At 45.0% G+C, this 20,380-nt stretch overlaps 1 pseudogene across 1 annotated transcript in view; it reads right to left on the minus strand.

Annotated features, from left to right (window-relative positions):
• LOC308286041 (E3 ubiquitin-protein ligase TRIM16-like) overlaps positions 1 to 20,380 on the minus strand; it is a 52,655-nt pseudogene that overhangs the window by 29,722 nt on the left and 2,553 nt on the right. The window lies entirely within an intron of this gene.

The raw sequence follows: 20,380 nt of genomic DNA on the forward strand, positions 1-20,380 counted from the left end.
TTCCTCGCAACATAATCACTAAAATATCGTCACTGTCGGGCAGAAACCTTGTATCTCCAAGTTTCAAATGTGTACGTCTTTTGGTAAAGCAAAGCCCTGCTTCATCATACAAGAAAACTAGTGAAAACAGCCGATCTACAGGCACACAACGCCTCGCATCGCAAGGCGTTGTGTGCTTGTAGATCTGCTGTTTTCACAATACATTTTATGAATACAAAACGAACGGTTTCCACCCGACAACGACGATATGCTATAAATATAAGGTGCTGGGAGTGAAAATTATAATGTAGGGGTACCTCGGATTAAAAAGAATAATGTATGGGGTGCCCTGAGACAAAAACTTTTGGGAACCCCTGACCTATAAAACAAACATAAATCGCAGACAAACCTGACGTTATCACGTCTGATAAGTCTTTGGATCCCTGGCTTGAACGTCCATCACTGACAACATGACAGCCTGACGTCCAGTTAAGAGTTTGGAGAGGAACTAGACTGCATGTCGAGGTGCCAACTCACGCCTTGTTATTTAAATCATGTCGCACTTGTTGGTCACCCTGTGTTTTTCAAGGGTTTTCCTATTGGATGACGTAAAAAAAACATTTTCAAGGGTTTTCCCATTGGATGACGTAAACACAGACACACAAGACTCACGGGACGAACAGATACACCGAGCGCAGTACTTGCGCACTCTGCTGGTGCAAGTAACAACACGTCACTAAGCCCCCAGAACCTTGGGGGAGCTCTGAAGTGCCATGGACATGGTGGTCGTTTTGAGGTACTGCAGTTGGGGCCAGAAACATGAACGCGCATCTAGGCTTCTTTGTATTGACTGCGTGTTCATACCGGAAGTGCTCGTTCATGAATTGAAGCCCCAGCGCATCGATGAACACAAACTATGACACAAAACGCGTCACATAGGCCCCACTACGTCACGTTTTACTACCCGGAAGAAGGGGTGAAAACGCCTCATGCGCTGGGTGAGCAACTCAATGCAAGTGGACGGGTGGGGATATCTGGTGTCCTCTCTATTCTTATTATAACTCTATGCACGTCACACAAACACTTTGGAGGAGGAAGGAGAGGCGTGTCTTACACCAGTCATGTTGCCATACCTTAGCAACATGCACGATGAATTTATTTTAAGAAGTATATTTTCTTTTTTTCCCCCTGTAGCCAAGGTATGGCAGCTGCCATATACCTTGCCATACCCAATTGACGCCTCAGGTTTTGTAATGTTTTGTACTGTTTCTGTTGATACAATGTGTCAGCCGTCCTGGGACGGATGGGTTTGTGTGTGTGTGTCTTTAGTTATTGCTGCTGACCTGCAGAACACACTGTCTTTATTTTGTTATTGCTAACCTGCGGCGGCACCGGGAGAACTGGGTGTTGTTCATGAGAAACAAAACTACAGATCAATAAGAAAGAGAACATGGGAAGCAAAGGAGTTGTAGTCTAGAGGGAGAGCAGAGAGAGAGAGTGAAGAGGAGGAGGTGTAGTCTAGAGGGAGAGCAGAGGGAGAGAGAGAAGAGGAGGAGGTGTAGTCTAGAGGGAGAGCAGAGGGAGAGAGAGAAGAGGAGGTGTAGTCTAGAGGGAGAGCAGAGGGAGAGAGAGAAGAGGAGGTGTAGTCTAGAGGGAGAGCAGAGGGAGAGAGAGAAGAGGAAGGAGGTGTAGTCTAGAGGGAGAGCAGAGGGAGAGAGAGAAGAGGAAGGAGGTGTAGTCTAGAGGGAGAGCAGAGGGAGAGAGTGAAGAGGAAGGAGGTGTAGTCTAGAGGGAGAGCAGAGGGAGAGAGAGAAGAGGAGGTGTAGTCTAGAGGGAGAGCAGAGGGAGAGAGAGAAGAGGAAGGAGGTGTAGTCTAGAGGGAGAGCAGAGGGAGAGAGAGAAGAGGAGGTGTAGTCTAGAGGGAGAGCAGAGGGAGAGAGAGAAGAGGAAGGAGGTGTAGTCTAGAGGGAGAGCAGAGGGAGAGAGAGAAGAGGAGGTGTAGTCTAGAGGGAGAGCAGAGGGAGAGAGAGAAGAGGAGGAGGTGTAGTCTAGAGGGAGAGCAGAGGGAGAGAGAGAAGAGGAGGAGGTGTAGTCTAGAGGGAGAGCAGAGGGAGAGAGTGAAGAGGAAGGAGGTGTAGTCTAGAGGGAGAGCAGAGGGAGAGAGAGAAGAGGAGGTGTAGTCTAGAGGGAGAGCAGAGGGAGAGAGAGAAGAGGAGGTGTTATTCTAGTTATTATCTGCCATGCCAGATAATAACTAGAAGCAGTGCTCTTCCGAGTACAGGTCTCTGTCAGGTCAGGTATGTTATTGTGGCCTCCTGGTGGCGCTATAATAGGCTAATGTGTAAAGGGTGCCCCGTGTTCTTGGGCCTTTCACGGTACTAATGGGACGCTGCATTCATGATTTAAGGCATTTTGTTCCAAAAAGAGTTTACGATCATGATTTGAGGCATTTTGTTGACAATGGAGCAATCCTGCAAAGTTTTGAAGCCGATATTAGGCAATTAGGATGAGATAGGAAATATAGGACAGGTCCGTCTTGATCACATGACTGTAGAGATACTGTGTGTGTACTGATTTGTGTGATTTTTAGAGAAAATCCAAAGGAGTAATATCAAAGAATGTGTTTTACATAAGTCGGCCTTCTGGTGGCACTATAAAAGGCAGATGTGAAAAATGTTTTTTCCTTGGCCTCTGGGAAGTGCGCATAAAAGGTTTTACAGTGATCGGTGCAGTTATAGGTAAAAACATGAATCGGCCTGTTATAGCACCACCATGAAGCTGATGTGTGGCATGTTGTTGCCTTTCATTGTTTGCTGCATTTTTGTTACCACCTCCTCTGGTGCGCTGTCTTAAAACATAAACATTTGCCAAGAGTGAAGCGTCGCAGTTATTTTATTTCTCCATATACCTTACAAAAGAACAAATGTTTTGGCTATCTAGCCTTCTTCGTCAGTGCAAGCTTATGTCACATGGTGATGCATTATTATGAGCTTGTTCCGCTACACCAGTGCACAGCTGTAAATCACTTTACTAGAATTAAAACATGTTACGTGATACAACACAACAAATGTACAACCCGTGTACGCACGCACACACACACACTAATGGCCGTGGAGGGCAGACATAATGATATGGACAGGTGTTAGTACTTTATGTTCCGAGGCCGGAGGGGGTGGTGGGGGTTCCGGGGTGCAGGCTGCACCCTGGGGTGTTCCGTGTGAAAGTGATGGATGCTGTTAGGGATTCTCTCTCCTCGTGCGCTGAGGTCCAACCGAGAGTGGATTCATATCTCATCTTTTCTCAGTGCCTCCCTTATAAGAATGCTGGGTGTGAACCACGGATCCTCCCTTGCAGATATTTCACTTGAATGCCTGTTGTCGATAAAGTTACTTTTAGATAGAGATAAATCTGATTTATGAGGGCTACGCCTCAGACTATGTATTAAGATGTGTCAGACACGCACGCACCCACCCACGCACGCACGCATGCACGCACGCACGCACGCACGCACGCACGCACGCACGCACGCACACACACACACACACACACACACACACACACACACACACACACACACACACACACACACACACTGATCTCTCCTCTCCTCTTTTTACTTTTTTGAGTGCTCGGATCGCTCCTCTTTTTTCAAGTTTTATCCCACTGATCCTAGGAGCACCTACCGTACGTTTCTAACTATGCTGCTACCTCCTTTGAGCTCCTAGTTTGCCTTTGTTTTGTTTTGCTTTGTTTCACACACACTGATCTATTCTATAAATGTCAAGCTGTCTGTCTGTGAGTGAGTGTATCTGGACAAATATGCCCTTATGTCTGAGACATGTCTGGTTTGGCGGCCCGAGTCTCGTCCACGCTTAACATTGGAAACAACCTGAACTCAGAGCATACAGCACTTGCCCTGATGAAGAACAGTGGGTCAAACATCTGGTCTTTTTTTAACTTTTTTTGAATAAAGTACCTTGATTTTACAGCCTCCTTTATTTTTTGAGTGCTCGGATCAACTTGTAAGCTAACTCCACTGAGCCTACCTGTTGAATCAAAGCTTGTAATGTATGACTCTAATGGAAACATAACCTCACCTTCAGCCTTTTTGAGTCATGGATAAACGCAATGGTCTAAACGCTGTGGTTCGCAGCCTTTTCTCCATCAGGGCCCACCTGAAAATCTAAAAGTGTTTCGCTGGCCATTTTCATACTAACTGCGACCTGACAGTCAAATCTTAGTGTGTTGCCAATTATTGAAGAGTGCCCCGACCTAGAGGTCTTCACGGGTGAGGGGCGCTGGAACTCCCAAATCCCAAGGGGAGCTGAGCCTGGAGGAGTGCATGCGTGCGGCCAAAGGCTGCACGCCGAAAATTCACGTTTTTTATCCGGTTTTGGGTTATTTTTATTACGGTTTCGGGTGCTTATTCCCCACACAACGGTGTAACAAGGAGCTATATAGTTACTAGTTATTTTAACACACAGTGCAACACACAGCACGCATGCACACACACAGTCACTCACGCACACACTACAAAATCGGGTATTATTTATGTAACAGTTTTCTACTGTTTTTTATTCCCCATATACAACGGTGTTAGTTTGCAACAATGAGCCTATAGACAGTTTCTAGTTCTCAAATAAATAGACTTTGGTGTGCCATCAAAGCGGGATTTAAATTTGACTTTCCTTCTGACCGGAAGTGGCAAGGTGACCATGTGATTAGGTCACCATGTGATAATCAAATACCTTTTTTCAACATATTTTATTCCCCAAAGTCAAATACATTATTGTTTTAATATAGCTCTGTGTGTGTGTATATTATATATAGGCTTATTTAAAAAAAAAAAAAAAAAAACGTTTTTTTTTTTTTTTTTTTTTTTTTTTTCCCACCACCAGGGGAGCTGCAGCTCCCTCAGCACCCCACTTCCAGCGCCCCTGCACGGGTCCAATTTTACCTACCCGAACCCAAATTTACCCGGGGAAAATGGAGCCGTCTATTATTTGGAATTTGAGAACCGTTACCCGAGCAGCCCCGAGACGTGATGGATCCGATCCGAGCAGCCCGCCTGTTATTAGAAAAATTAGATCCGATACCCGGGCAGAGATGTCGGAACCGGAGCCGAGATCCGAAATGACCGAATGTCAACGTTATTATGAAGAGGTGTAAATATTATTTCTTTCATACCGTTGCATGTTTCTGCTCGCATTAACGTATTTCCCAGTCAATAATGCGGACAGGAACAATGCGGACAGGAACAATAAATCCACGTTTTCTTTTGATGTGTAATCTTTCTTCTTAGCCATTGTTAATGATAATCCACTGTTAATTTATGTCGCAGCAGAGGATAGTTTTGTTTATCATTAATTAAAACTAGTGTTTAAGGACTTCCTGACAAGTCACGTGACGCAGCAAGGCAGCCAATAGCACTGACCGGAGGAGAAAAAAGGGGGGTGCGGGGTGTTATCACGGTCAGAGAACCGGGGAACTGGCGCACTCCACCGAACGGCACCGAGGTTAAATGCTCGTAAATGGCCCCGGTACCCGGCTCGGACCGGGTCGGATCCTGGGTAATTTCGGATCTCGGACCTGCCCGAAGATCTCTACCCCGACCCCATAGTTTGAGCAGCAGCACAGAATGTGGAGTCACACCAACAGACAAGACAAAAACTCACACCATGACATCATGGTCACACAGCAGCCAAACACAATGACAGAGCACAAAACGACATCCCCCCCCCCAGGCCCCAACACACACCGCCCAGAAAGCACTTGAACAAAAGCACAAACGCCCTATGCAGTTACAGTACGCACATAGCTCTTTTAAAGTGTCACAGCCTCAGCACTTTATCCTGTTTATTGTTTCACCGTGTTCTCTCTCTCTCTCTCTCTCTCTCTCTCTCTCTCTCTCTCTCTCTCTCTCTCTCTCTCTCTCTCTCCCCTCCTTCCATGTGCGCATTGTGCAGCAATCAGAGTTATTACAGGGGGGTCCTTTACTTGAGGAAAAGTATTGGTTTAAATGTGTCCTTAAAAGTACCAAAAGTAAAAAGATATGCATTATGCAGAGTGTCCCATATTGCATGAAAAAACATTTTAAAATAGCAGACCTACAAGCTCACAATGCTTTGTGAGCTTGTAGATCGGCTATTTTCAAATGGACGAAATGTATAGAGACCTAATAAGGTTAAGTGGTGAATGTATGTTTTTTAATGATAATGCATCTACAAAGTAAGCGGTATTCAGATGACCTATAGATCAGGTTTAAGAGTGTCTTCATAAAGTGTGTTCACTGCACTGACTCAACACAAGCTCACATCAATATAATCTGAACACATCAAAGTGGAGCGTTGCACTTCATTTCCTTTTATTGAATTGTTCTCTCCTCATTGCCTCCTGCCGTAGACCCAAGGCCACATGTAGAAATGCCTTCTAAATCCTTGCTAAAATCTAAAATGATGTGAGAGTGTTTTCTGCTGGTGTTTCATTCCGAGTGTATCAAAGGGTGCGTTCGGAAATGCGCACCGGGTGTGGTTAGGGTTAAGGTTTAGGGTTAGGTTTAGGCATAGTTTTTACTGAGGTTAAGGTTAGGGTTAGGTTTGAGTTTAGGCATAGTTTTACTGAGGTTAGGGTTAGGATTAGGGTTGGATTTAGACACTCACTACACTGAGCACACACCCGGTGCGCATTTCCGAACGCACCCTTTGATACACTCGGACTGAAACACCAGCAGAAAACACTCTCCCCTAAAATGACACACACACACGCACGCACGCACGCACGCACACACGCACGCACGCACGCACACACACATATGGAGGCTGACCTGACCATATAGAAATCCCTGATGTCATCCTGCCCATATATGGAGGCTGACCAGCCCATATATGGAGATCCCTGACATCATCAACTCTACATCACCCAGATCTCCATATATGGCTATGGCTGAATCATTCTGACATCACCAGGATGACTCCCATATCTGTGAATGCCAATACTGTACATGTATGTCAGTCTAACCAATATGCCCATATCTCCATATAGCCTACATGGATCTCCATATATGGGTATCAAGGATCTCCATATGGGTAACTGGTCCGATATATATATTAATATATCGGACCAAAAGCGACCTCGCCCTTCAGAAGGCCAGGTTGCTTTTCACACTTAGGCGTCTTACTGGTATTTGGGACAGGTTGTCTTATTTGCTTGAAATAGATCTGCTTTTTTCAGTGCTTCACTGGCACACAATCAAGTCAAACGCCTCACAAGTAGTAATACCAATGTGTGTGTGTGTGTGATGTGTGATGTGTGTGATCCTTGATGAATGGCCTCAGGCGTCGCCCACTGTCTGCAGACATTGACAAAGCACGACAGATGACAGGTATTCCAGCTTGTTTTCTCTCATCCCATCAGACTGGAGACCCAGAGTAAATATTAAACACATGGTGGAGTGTAGTTACTGAGCCCAGCCTCTCTGTCTCCACACCATCAGCATCTAGGGCCTAACTAGCTCTGGTCCAGAGCGTCAGCTGCACTGACGCTCTGACAGACCAGTCGCTAAATGACTAGACCGGGATTTCTCAGCCCCTACGAGCGCTCAACTTGAGTCAAAATAAACTAAACTACTTCACTACTCACCAAACCAAAGGTAGTTCCGCGTTGTTGAAAGTCTATTCTCCACGGTGGGAAACCTCTCAGCACCCACTCTGTAAAATACATTATTTTTGTCATGAAATGAAACGCATCCTACTCGATTGCCGCTTATTTCCGGGTTGTGAACCGTTGTGCCTGCGGTGGCCGCTGGGTGGCTCGAGGTGGGTGCGTTTTATTTCATGACAAAAATAATGTATTTTACAGAGTGGGTGGGGTGCTGAGAGGTTTCCCACCGCGGAGAATAGACTTTCAACAACGCAAAAGTACCTTTGGTTTGGTGAGTATTGAAGTAGTTTAGTTTATTTTGACTCAAGTTGAGCGCTCGTAGGGGCTGAGAAATCCCTGTCTAGTCATTTAGCGACGGGTCTGCCAGAGCGTCAGTGCAGCTGACGCTCTGGACCAGAGCTAGGGCCTACCCATAAAACCCCTTGATGATGCGGCACAGTTTTGCTTGTTTTGGGAAAGGTTTGTTTGCTATATCCATCTTTTGTCAAACTCGCAGCGACTGGCAAGACTACACTTCTCAAGCATTTAAATGGTGATTGGGGAAACAAACAGGGGGACCGAAACAAAGCGACGCCGCCAGGGACGTGCTGGGCCCCTGATTCGGCCCGGGAAAAAGAATTGGAAAGGCCCTCATTGCGCGCTATAGAGAGAGATATAGTAGCTGCTGCTACTCAAAGATTTGCCATTTCAGATCATGACAAGTGACAAGCCAGTGGGCCAATTACATTAGTTATATTTCGTCGTTGTCGGGTGGAAACCTTGTATGTCCAAAACCGTTTGTTTTGTATTTATCATTTAAAAAATGATTTAAACTAGTGAAAACAGCAGATCTATAAGCACACAACGCCTCGCGGTGCGAGGCGTTGTGTGCTTGTAGATCTGCTGTTTTCACTACTTTTGTGCAAACAGTTAAATTTTTACTTTTGTGCAAACAGTTAATTTTTTTTCCTAATGGCCGGCCTGGACCGGCCGGGAATGAACCGGCCGTTCGGAAGTTGTCCCGCTTTTCCCAACGGCCAGCACGTCCCTGGACGCCGCTTCTTCTGCCTGTTTTGCCGGTTTAGGCCATGCCTAGACCGGATCACACAGCCCGTTTAAAACCAATACCAGGCTTTCCTCCGTTTAAAACCAATACCAGGCTTTCCTCCGTTTAAAACCAATACCAGGCTTTCCTCCGTTTAAAACCAATACCAGGCTTTCCTCCGTTTAAAACCAATACCAGGCTTTCCTCCGTTTAAAACCAATACCAGGCTTTCCTCCGTTTAAAACCAATACCAGGCTTTCCTCCGTTTAAAACCAATACCAGGCTTTCCTCCGTTTAAAACCAATACCAGGCTTTCCTCCGTTTAAAACCAATACCAGGCTTTCCTCCGTTTAAAACCAATACCAGGCTTTCCTCCGTTTAAAACCAATACCAGGCTTTCCTCCGTTTAAAACCAATACCAGGCTTTCCTCCGTTTAAAACCAATACCAGGCTTTCCTCCGTTTAAAACCAATACCAGGCTTTCCTCCGTTTAAAACCAATACCAGGCTTTCCTCCGTTTAAAACCAATACCAGGCTTTCCTCCGTTTAAAACCAATACCAGGCTTTCCTCCGTTTAAAACCAATACCAGGCTTTCCTCCGTTTAAAACCAATACCAGGCTTTCCTCCGTTTAAAACCAATACCAGGCTTTCCTCCGTTTAAAACCAATACCAGGCTTTCCTCCGTTTAAAACCAGTACCAGGCTTTCCTCCGTTTAAAACCAATATCAGGCTTTCCTCCGTTTAAAACCAATACCAGGCTTTCCTCCGTTTAAAACCAATACCAGGCTTTCCTCCGTTTAAAACCAATACCAGGCTTTCCTCCGTTTAAAACCAATACCAGGCTTTCCTCCGTTTAAAACCAATACCAGGCTTTCCTCCGTTTAAAACCAGTACCAGGCTTTCCTCCGTTTAAAACCAATATCAGGCTTTCCTCCGTTTAAAACCAATATCAGGCTTTCCTCCGTTTAAAACCAATATCAGGCTTTCCTCCGTTTAAAACCAATACCAGGCTTTCCTCCGTTTAAAACCAATATCAGGCTTTCCTCCGTTTAAAACCAATACCAGGCTTTCCTCCGTTTAAAACCAATACCAGGCTTTCCTCCGTTTAAAACCAGTACCAGGCTTTCCTCCGTTTAAAACCAATATCAGGCTTTCCTCCGTTTAAAACCAATACCAGGCTTTCCTCCGTTTAAAACCAATACCAGGCTTTCCTCCGTTTAAAACCAATATCAGGCTTTCCTCCGTTTAAAACCAATATCAGGCTTTCCTCCGTTTAAAACCAATATCAGGCTTTCCTCCGTTTAAAACCAATATCAGGCTTTCCTCCGTTTAAAACCAATACCAGGCTTTCCTCCGTTTAAAACCAATACCAGGCTTTCCTCCGCGGTGGAACGTCCATAAGTAAAATAATAAGAATTAATAAGTAGTGAAAATAACCGATCGACAAGCTCGCAACGCAGCTCGCAACGCAGCTCGCAGCGCAGCGCGAAGTGACGTATTTGTGTGCTGCTATTTTCACTATAGTTTGGGTCCCGGGCAAATGTCTAATGAAAAAATGTAAAACCATTGCTCTAGTCTAACTGTGCTGTGCTTTTCACATTTTTCCATGTCAACCACCCCCAAATTTCTAAGTATTTGGCCACGGAACCCCCATCTGAAAAAGTTGGGAACTCATTTTACAGAATTTCTGTAAGATCTGTAAATCAAAAGTAGGTAAAGGTAAAAACAAAAAATACGGATTATTCACCCCAAGGAGACTTGAAATCATGGATATGTTCTTGTCGCATCCCTAAGCCAATAATTTCTCATCCGGAGCGGGAATCATAACTGTGGTGTCAGGCGGCTACGCTTGGCACCGCGACACGTCACGGCAGCACAATGTGGATTCATCTATGGAGACACAGTCGAACACGGATCCTCGTGTTCAAAGGGCCTTGGTCTGTGACGGAACCACTAGGCACAATTATTGTAATAATCATCATCATCGTCGTCCGTTTAGTTTAGCTTTGTATTTCTTTTTGGCTGGTCAAAGTTACAGGAGTGCATATAAGGTGTATGATATGAAATGTAACCCTAACATTAACATAGCTGGGCGGTGATGCAACCACAAAGGACGCCAACCGCCATAAAGCTCCACAAAGAGGAAGATGAACGCAATAATCATTGTTTTTATGACTGTTTCATGACGTCAGAGATCCACAGGGAGGCCATGTTCCTTTTAGTGCTAAAACCGAACAATTTCAGTTTTTTTTTAAAATCCAATACATTTTTTTTGTTGCTATTTTACTTACCCTGAGCTGCTTGTAGAGACGTGGGTGGTCCTGGCTCGTCCGACGCTTTCCAACGAGCCATTCTACGTGTTCCGACGATTTATTCCATTGAAAATGGTTTAGAATAAAGTTTAGAGCCCCCCCCAAAAAACCTCAATGTATCCGAGGTGCCGAAAACGAACAATTCCAGTTTCTTTAATAAAATGAATTAAATAATCGGAGGCCTCAACGAAGCCTGACTCTAAATTTTCATCCAGGCTGCCGACCGCGATCTCTTTCCACCGGCCCGTAATCGGGTAACGCCGCCGCATCGCGCTGCCTAATCCAATACATTCTCACATCTTTGAAGACCATTTTCTCTGAACTGTGTTCTTATGGAAGCGAAAACGTTTTTTTTGCAGCTAAATCGCCGCAAATCGGGCTTCAAAAATAAAAAAGCCTATAGCCATCTGTTAGCGCTCTTCATCCGGGTCATGTTCATTCCACTGGTCAACGTGAAATGAAAATCCACTGCTGCGTGGGTACCCGTATGTTACAGCATTGGCCTATGGGGGAACGTCTGGCACTTTGGCGGCCTCTTGTGGCCCTTGGCAGTCAACAAGTTAAACCCCATCATGTTTCTTTCTCTCCCTCTTTTCTCTCACTGCATAGCATGTCCTGTTCTCTTGCTCTCTATACCGCTGGTTCCCAACACTTAATAGGCTATAGGGGTCAGCAACCTTTTAGAAATGAAGTGCATTGTTTTTATTTTCTAAATAGTCAGTGTGCCATGTCAACGTAATTTTTAATGACACCCCATCAAACATTCTGACATATTTTGATTGTCAGGACATTGTTATACCGATCATTAGACTCTCTCAATAACCCACCTATCTCCCAGGCCAGACTCCCTCAAGTCAAGTTCAGAATCTTAATTAGGTGACTTCATTTCATTGACCACGTTTAAAAAAACATATTTTAAAATAAAATATAAATCCTCTCTCTCACACTTCTGCCAGTGTGCAGTGATCACCCTCCCCTGTACCAATGTTGGCACCCGTGCCTAAGGTAAGGTTGCCTACCCCTGGGCTATATGCACAGCAGCCATTTTGTAGAGAAGTTGGGTTTCTTCTCACTTCCTTCACAGGTGTTACCAATGATACTAATGAAGGCTCTGTTCCATTCTTGTCAAACAGAGTCAGAGTGCTGATATTGTGCATGTTGGCTCACTGGAAACACTCTGCTACACCAGTGGGTCTCAAAGTGTACAAATGGAACCAAGTGGACCCGTAAGGGTCGACGCTGTCGTATCACGTCGGGAAGCGTCGGCTACCGCCTGTCAGGCTGGGGCGGGAACCCTTTCAAATTTCTAACTCTAACCCTAACCCTTACGTGTCTGTAACTCGTAGAGTGAACAAGTAAAGATGGACTCTTTGCTTTGTTTGCTTCCATGTGTACACTCTCAGAGCTATAAATGAACACTGACTTTATACAGTGTAGATTGGGGTTCCAGAGGAAAGGGGAAGAAAATATGAAATGGAGGTACGGTGCCTTATCTATACTATAATTTTGCGAATGTCTGAGTGAGTGAGTGTCTGTCTGTCTGTCTGTCTGTCTGTCTGTCTGAAACAGCGTTTCTCCTCAGTGGCTGGAGCAATTGATCTGAAATCGCATCACCATTAGCATATGAACACACCTAACATAACTGTGAAGCCCGTTTGTCACTTTCACAAATCATATACTGTATATTAGCATTTTTATGGTGTATCTACTATCTATTCTGCATCTAGCTTGAGGCACATCTATTCTGCATCTAGCATGAGGCAACATGTTTAACCAGCTCTCTCTCTGTGTGTGTGTGTGTGTGTGTGTGTGTGTGTGTGTGTGTGTGTGTGTGTGTGTGTGTGTGTGTGTGTGTGTGTGTGCAGGCAGGCGGGTGTGTGCGCAGGCGGGTGGGCGGGTGGGCGGGCGGGCTGGGGGGGGGGGGGGTAGCCATTAAACGAAACGGGTATTTCTTACATTGATGCTCCTACATATTATCATGCAAGCACCAGTTAAAGTTACTTTCCATCCCTCATATACTGTATGCACAGTGCACATCCCATAACCCACACACTGCACATCATTTTGGAGCTCATATCTTTGAACGGGTAAGGGCTAGTGCATATCAAACAGAGGGGTCCTTGAAATGAAAAAGAGGTCGTGAATTACTGCTATCTTCCAATTTACTCTCCTCTGCATCATCACTGTGTTCCACACCAGCTCCCCCCCCCCTTCCACCCCCTCCACACCCTGCCGCCGCCACCGCAAGGCAGTTCATGGACGTTTGTGGGTCTCGTGTAAGACTGTGTCTGTGTGTGTAATGGGAAGTGTTTAGCGGAGCTAACAGATGCACGTAGCGCCGCTACGTTGCCAACAGCTGCTCACAGAGTGCAGCCCAGCAGCCAGCCTCATCAGCAAACTCACGCTCTCTCTCTCTGCTGTTTTCTCTTCTGGGAACACGCAGGAAAAAAAAGGAATGAATGCTTCATAAAAAAATATGCCTTCAGTTTACTATTTTGTCTGGGCAGGGAAAATGCCTTTAAAACGGCTTGTTTGTTTATGGCATCACAAAGCAAGTTACTGATAATGGTAGGGTGCGTATCTTTTTGAGCGGTGCTAACCGCTCCTACATCTGGCTTTCTCTGTCCGGATTGTCATTGGTGGTCAGTTGGTGTCTGTTCGTATGGCCAGAGTCACATTGGCCAAGCTTTGTGGGGTGCTTAATGATATTAACTCATACACAGCACCGCTCACTTCACACTGGGTGTGATTTTTTTTGAATGATCATATCTCTCTATTGTTAGCATATTTTCCCTAGATAGTTTAGCCCCACCCATGTTCCTAATGTACCTTCATTATGTTTTTAGTTTCAAAGGACAGGAAACTTGTTGTAGGCCTAAAGGCCCATTCCCACTGTGCCAGATAACAGATAAAAAGGTCTCTTTCTCCAGATTAAAAAATCTCTTTCTCCATTCAAGTGGATGGTAAGATACAGATAAAACTTGAATGGAGAAAGAGATTTCTTTATCTGTTATCTGGCCCAGTGGGAATGGGCCTATAATGTACCATTAACTCCATATTTCATCTTAAAGGTGATACACCATGGAATTTCACTTTTCCTATTTTAAAACCTTTTTTTGGGGTCCCACTAGCACAAAGTCCTTTTCTGACCGTTGTGTCTTTCTCTGGTTTTGAGAAGGTGAAGGTTAAAAGTATCCCACGGGTTCTCAAAACAGGCTATAGAGCATCGCAGTGCGGTGTCGGAAGTAAACAACCCATTCATTTTCACCATAGCGTTTTTCATTATCAGCCACAAAGTCGTAGCAATTCAATGTACACTTACCACTAGGCTGGTGGTTGTAAAATGGTTCTATAATGCTCCTGTAGAACCCCCGAGTATGTATGCAATCACTCTAGTTTTAGTAAAAACACGTTTTAATCAAGATCGCACGGAGAAGAACTGCATTTCCCATACTGCTAAACATGTACATCCGGTGAAATCGACGTCTGTGATTGGTCTAGCTTCTTCTTCTTTCATGTATCTTGCGTTTACCGCGGAAGTAGCTACTGCCCCCTGTCTTCCCGGCGGATTATTGCACGTCAGCAGAACTCCGTGAGCGATCGTCTTTCTTTTAAAAATATGATGCAATATGTTAAGGATGACGATAAGAGCGTCCACAGAGATGACAATCACTACATTTCAGGCCATATGCTGGCCTGGATAACTAAACTGAGCGTGATTTAAGGGCTTTATTTCAGGAAACAACAACAACATTCGCAATGCATTCTGGGAGTGTAGTTTCCGCAATTTTAAAAATAATGATGTACACAGTCTTGTACCCTGCCCTTTTTTCAGCTTTCTAATTAATCTTTGCATTCAAAAAAATGTGAATATTGACATGATCCCTCTCCAGCCGAGGTGGCTTTGTCCAAGGCTTAAAAACGTTTAAATAAATACTTTATGAAATGTCTATGGAAGAAATGAATGCGGAAAACGCTTCCGACACCAGAGTGAGGACGGGGTGGGGCTTCAACTGCGATGCTCTATCCAGATTTGCTGCCGATTGTGACGTCATCTGCCGATTGTGACGTCATCACAAAAAAAAAATACAAAAAAAAATTTTTTTCAAAAAGAATTTTTTTTTTCAATTTTTTTTTTTTTTTGCCTCAAACCTTTTGAAAAACGTTTTTGGGACATAAACAATATGACATAAATACTTTTTAAATGCATGGTGTATCACCTTTAACAGATTAAATATACCTTTTATATTAAAATGGGCTTAAGGGTGGACCAGCGGGTGGGCAGGCAGGAGAACCACGCTGTCACGCTCATGTCACAATAACTCAGCCATAACTATAAGGAGTTCCCATTGCAGCTATGCCCAAATATGGAATGTGTTGTCATGACATCAGGGGCGAATGAATCAGTCAGTTCGGCCCTAGGTGTGAGGGCCGAACCTCTAGTAATATATTTAAAAAAAATCACACCTAATGTCAAGTGAGCGGTGCTATTAATGTGTTCATTAGTGTGGTTTCCCAACAGGGCAACACACTGTAGTCCTGGGGAAACTTTATTTATTCTTAGATAAACTTTATTTGTGAATGGGTTTTTACCTTGATAGGGAATCAATGGGAGTGGTGCTAGCTGGAGTACTGGTCGAGCTTCACAGTTAGCTTGCTGCAGCATAATAGTCACGTTGGCAACCACACTTGCAATTTCCAATTGCATCTTTTCTAGTTTCATTAAGCGTCCTGTGCAGCTTGGTCAATGTGACCCTGGGCGTATACAAACCTTGAGCACTTTGTGCTAAGATGTAGGCCAGATGTAGGCCAGGTGTAGGCCAGATGTAGGCCAGATGTGGGCCAGATGTAGGCCAGGTGTAGGCCAGATGTAGGCCAGATGCTGTCCTGGACAAAGCCAGATGTTGGAGCTTAGCTCCTTCCAGCAGTGACTAAATAATATCTATGTCCTTCCACGTCCTTCTACCCATTTCCTGAGACGTAACGTTTGTTGGACATTCAAGCTGGTTTCTGCCTGAAGACATAAACTCTTGGGTCTTGTCCGAGGCTATAGAGCAGGGTTCTCCGATAAGTTTTCCCCAAGGGCCGAATCATGTCTAGGGTACCAAGCCGAGGGCCACAACATTGCACGGGGCGACGGTGGCGTTCCCACTACTCCAGCGACAGTTCAGATATCCTCGTTGTCGGGTGAAAATCTTGTATGTCCAAAACCGTTCGTTTTGCATTTATCAGGCCGCAAATGGCCCACGGGCCGCCTATTGGGGAACCCTGCTATAGAGGCTACCACTCTGCTTTGAGATGGCATTCCTCTTCGTGGCAGTTTGCCGCTACCACAGATAGGCCCATACAAGATAATCAGCTCCGTGCCTCATAAATCAATGAAGGGAAGTTACATGTTAACGACTGGATGGGAGGAGATTGATGGTGAGTGTAAAACACCTCTGCATGCGCTGGGCCGTCGTGGTGATATGAATACCTACCACCGTTCTGGAGACTGCAGCCCGCATGAATACCAAACAGGCACGCCAAGCACTGGGTCTATTTTTGGCATTTTTATGCTTAATTTCAGGAGGAGAGGTGGGAGAGAGAGAGAGAGAGAGAGAGAGAGAGAGAGAGAGAGAGAGAGAGAGAGAGAGAGAGATGGGGGGTGGGTAGGGGTGTATATCGAAATGAAAACAGCTACAATTGAATCGTATCGTTTTATTTTGTATCGTATCGAATCGGCAGTGCAAAGAATCGATTGTATCGATACTACCTACTTGTGCATTGTATTTAGCATTTTTAAGAAGAAAAAATTAAAAGGAGGGGTTTAATTACCTTTCCTTTCCATATAGCTACACTGGTCTATCGATAAGTGTGTGTAATCTCTGTCAAGGTACAGGTTTATCAATATACAATGTCCATGTATTTGGCAGATAATCACTGTGTTTACTTATTTATATCCATAATAATACTTATACATGTGTACGTTTCCCTTAAAAACCTGCACTATCCACACCTTTCACACAGATTTAATTTCTTTGCTAAGTAGTTACTATATCTTTTTAAATCATTGAATCGAATCGTATCTTATCGCCATGAATGAACCAATATCGTCCATGTATCATATCGTCAACCATGTATCATGATATGTATCGAATCGCTATTAAAATGTATCGTTACACCCCTAGGGGTGGGTGGTACGTTTTGTGTTTAGAAACGTTAACCTTATCAAGCTTGCCAGGGACGTGCAGAGAATGTTAGAGAGGCAAGGGCTGAAATTTCTAAAAGGGCCTTTTGGTGAAAATATAGAAAAGGGGCAGGGGCTCAGAAAATAGCAGACCTCCAAGCTCACAGTGCGTGCGACGCGTTGTGATCAAGGAGGTCCAGATACCACACTGAACAAAGCATAATCAAGTGAATACTGGAGATGTGGCGTAACAGCATGGATTTCTACAAAGAGAGGGCAATTCTTTCAACATAAGATGCTGCGTTCAAATTTCAGGAGACTTTGGACAAGGCAATTCTCTTGAATGCTGCCTTCAGGTATGGCATGGAAAGAGGTCATTTTCATTTCTTTCACCACAGTAAAAATTGCATTCATGGTCTGGAGAGAGGGCATTTTTTACAGACTGGTAAAAGGGCAGGGGCTCAAGCCCCCTTTGATGCCTGAAGCTTGCGACGCATGGCATCACTATAACTGCACTATACGGCCGGGGCCGGGCCACCAGACACTCTGCACAGCAACAGTCAGCTCTCCCACTGTGGAGAGGCTGAAGGGCTCATGGTTTCTATAAGCCTGGCAGGCTCTAGGTCAGGGGTGGGCAACTTTGATGATGCCAAGGGCCACTATATTTCCACCTTCACTCCAGAGGGCCACAATATTGCTACGTCCTACTTTGTCATTCTAGTATCTCATATAAAAGAAGCAAAAATAGCAGATCTACAAGCTCAAAACGCATCGCGGTGCGGATATTTTTGCTTCTTTTGAATTGGAATCCTGAATTATTTTTTTGTCATTTTTTAATTGGAATCCTGAAATGTAACATTTTGATTGAATTTCAAACACATTTAATTAACTGAACTGAATGAACCTAAATACAAAAACAATGGACATAAAAAATACATTTTAATACTACTATACTGGTCAGTGGTCATTGAGCTACTAATATAGACTGACAGAATTAAAGCAGGTCATGTTTGGAATCGTAACAGCTGAAATCAATACTATATTCAGTATTCCGGTATTAACCTGCGGGCCGCATTAAGTGAAGGTGAGGGCCGCATGTGGCCCCCGGGCTGCCAGTTGCCCATGTATGCTCTAGGTAGAGGCCTCCAGCTACAATGACTCCCCAGCAGTGGAGTAGGTCCAGGCCCATGATGCACACATCCTGGATGTCAGCCAGACAGAACATGGTTATACTACAGCCTGTTATTGGCCACAGCCACCCAGTGGGACCCTTCTCCTCTCCTCTGAGCATGGTTATTCACCGGTCGTCATTGGCGACCAGACAGCTCGGAGACACATGCGTGTTGGGCAGGGTCCCTGCTGGTCAGAGACCCCTGGAGATTGAACACTTCATTGACAACTTTGTTAACAGTACAGGTAGTACAGTTAAAGGTTATGGTAAAATGATAAAATTTCTTCTGCCAGGTGGGTGGGCTGCGAACGCTTTTCAAGCGGTCCCTGGTCCAGAGCTGTTAGCTGGGCGTGGCCGGCTGAGCTGGCGGTCGGGACGGTCGGTAGGAGGCAGGGGTGTCGCACCAAATATACAGAGTGCAGCGCTGCGAGCTTATACTGTAGATCTGCTATTTTTGAAAAATCGTGAACATTTGGGCAAGTCTTAATTTCAAATCCTTCTAAGGTTTTTTGAAAAACCTATGTTTCCCATCTCAAAATATTTAGTTCCAGGGACCCCCCCAGAAGCAAATCTTGAGTTACAAATGTTCGCTTAAAATATACATAATTGCAATATACAAGATTTGCACACATTTTTACGACTTTTCAAAAATAGCAGATCTCTTGTACTGTATCTGCTATTTTTCAATATAATGAAGGCCCCAACACCTTGGGCCCTATAGTAACCCCCCCCCCCTCGTGATGCCCATGGTCACGCCCCCCTCTTGTTACCCCTTGTGATGCCCCTGGTCACGCCCAGAGCCGTTTTTGGGCCCATGGGGGCCCTAAGCGTGATTCTGCTAGGGGGCCTTCCTGCGGGCGCGAGCGTAGCGAGCCCCCGCGAAAAAATAATAGGCCTAATATTTTTTATCATTTTTTAATCCATTTTATAATGGAAATATATATATATATATATATATATATATATATATAAATGAATAAATACAAAACGACAACAACAGGCAACGTATTTTTGCTGTTTGAAAAATAATAGGCCTAATATTTTTTATAATTTTTTAATCCATTTTATAATGGAAATATATATATATAAATAAAAAATATATATAAATGAATAAATAAAAAATAACAACAACAGGCAACGTATTTTTGCTATGTTTGATTTGTTCTTTTCTTATTTAAACACCTGGAACACCTGCAGCACCCCTAGGCCCCCTTGCCTACCCCTTGGTAGGCATTTCGCCTACCAAAATGTAATTCCTGGCTACGCCCCTGCACTGGCAGAGTCCTGCTCAGCAGCCACTGTGCCAAATTCACTTTCACTTTCAACGGTGTGGATGCTCGGAACGAGTCGGAAGCAAAGAAAGTCACCACAGTTTGATTTGATCATTCCTTAGTCAATTATGAAGGGATTTCAAAAATTAAAACGTCTCCATATTGCTTGGGAAGTCTACTTCGCAGAGTCGCTAATCGCGGGATTTCGCATCGCGATTTCGGTTTGAAAACGATTAACCATGCAGCAGTACGTTCTTTTCTGCAGAGAGGAGGGGGGCGGTGGGGGCCTTTTTGGTCGGGGGGCTCTACGCAGACTGCGTAGTCTGCCTATAGGTGGGCGCTGGTCACGCCCCCCTCTTGTTACAGGGCGGTGATGGCCGAGACAGCTATGATGTCACAGGTTGCACAACGGATTTCGAACCGATGACATCACGCTTGCGCTGTGCCTTTATGTGGTGCGTCGCGACTCGCAAGCATGCGCGGGGTGGCCATCGGGGAGAGAGTGTTTTTTACTGGTGATTCAGTCAGAGTGTATGAAAGGGTGCGCTCGTTTTATTGTCCACGACATTGCAAGCGGCGCGAAGGCCAGCGGACCTTGGTCCTGCTCTTCGCCCCCGAGCGCCGCAGGCGCGAGTGGCCGCGAAGAGCGGGCCAGGGCCGCGCGGCCGGCGGAGCGCCGCGCGAGTTACGAAGCCGTGGTGAATGCAATCGTTATATTTATGCCCAGGCCGTAAGGCCTGGGCAAGCCCACGATAAACGCCCGCGCAGTCCGGTGCGCATTTCCGAACGCACCC

Source organism: Nannobrachium achirus (genome assembly GCF_963921795.1).
Source record: "Nannobrachium achirus genome assembly, chromosome: 5".
NCBI classification, from domain to species: Eukaryota; Metazoa; Chordata; class Actinopteri; order Myctophiformes; family Myctophidae; genus Nannobrachium; species Nannobrachium achirus.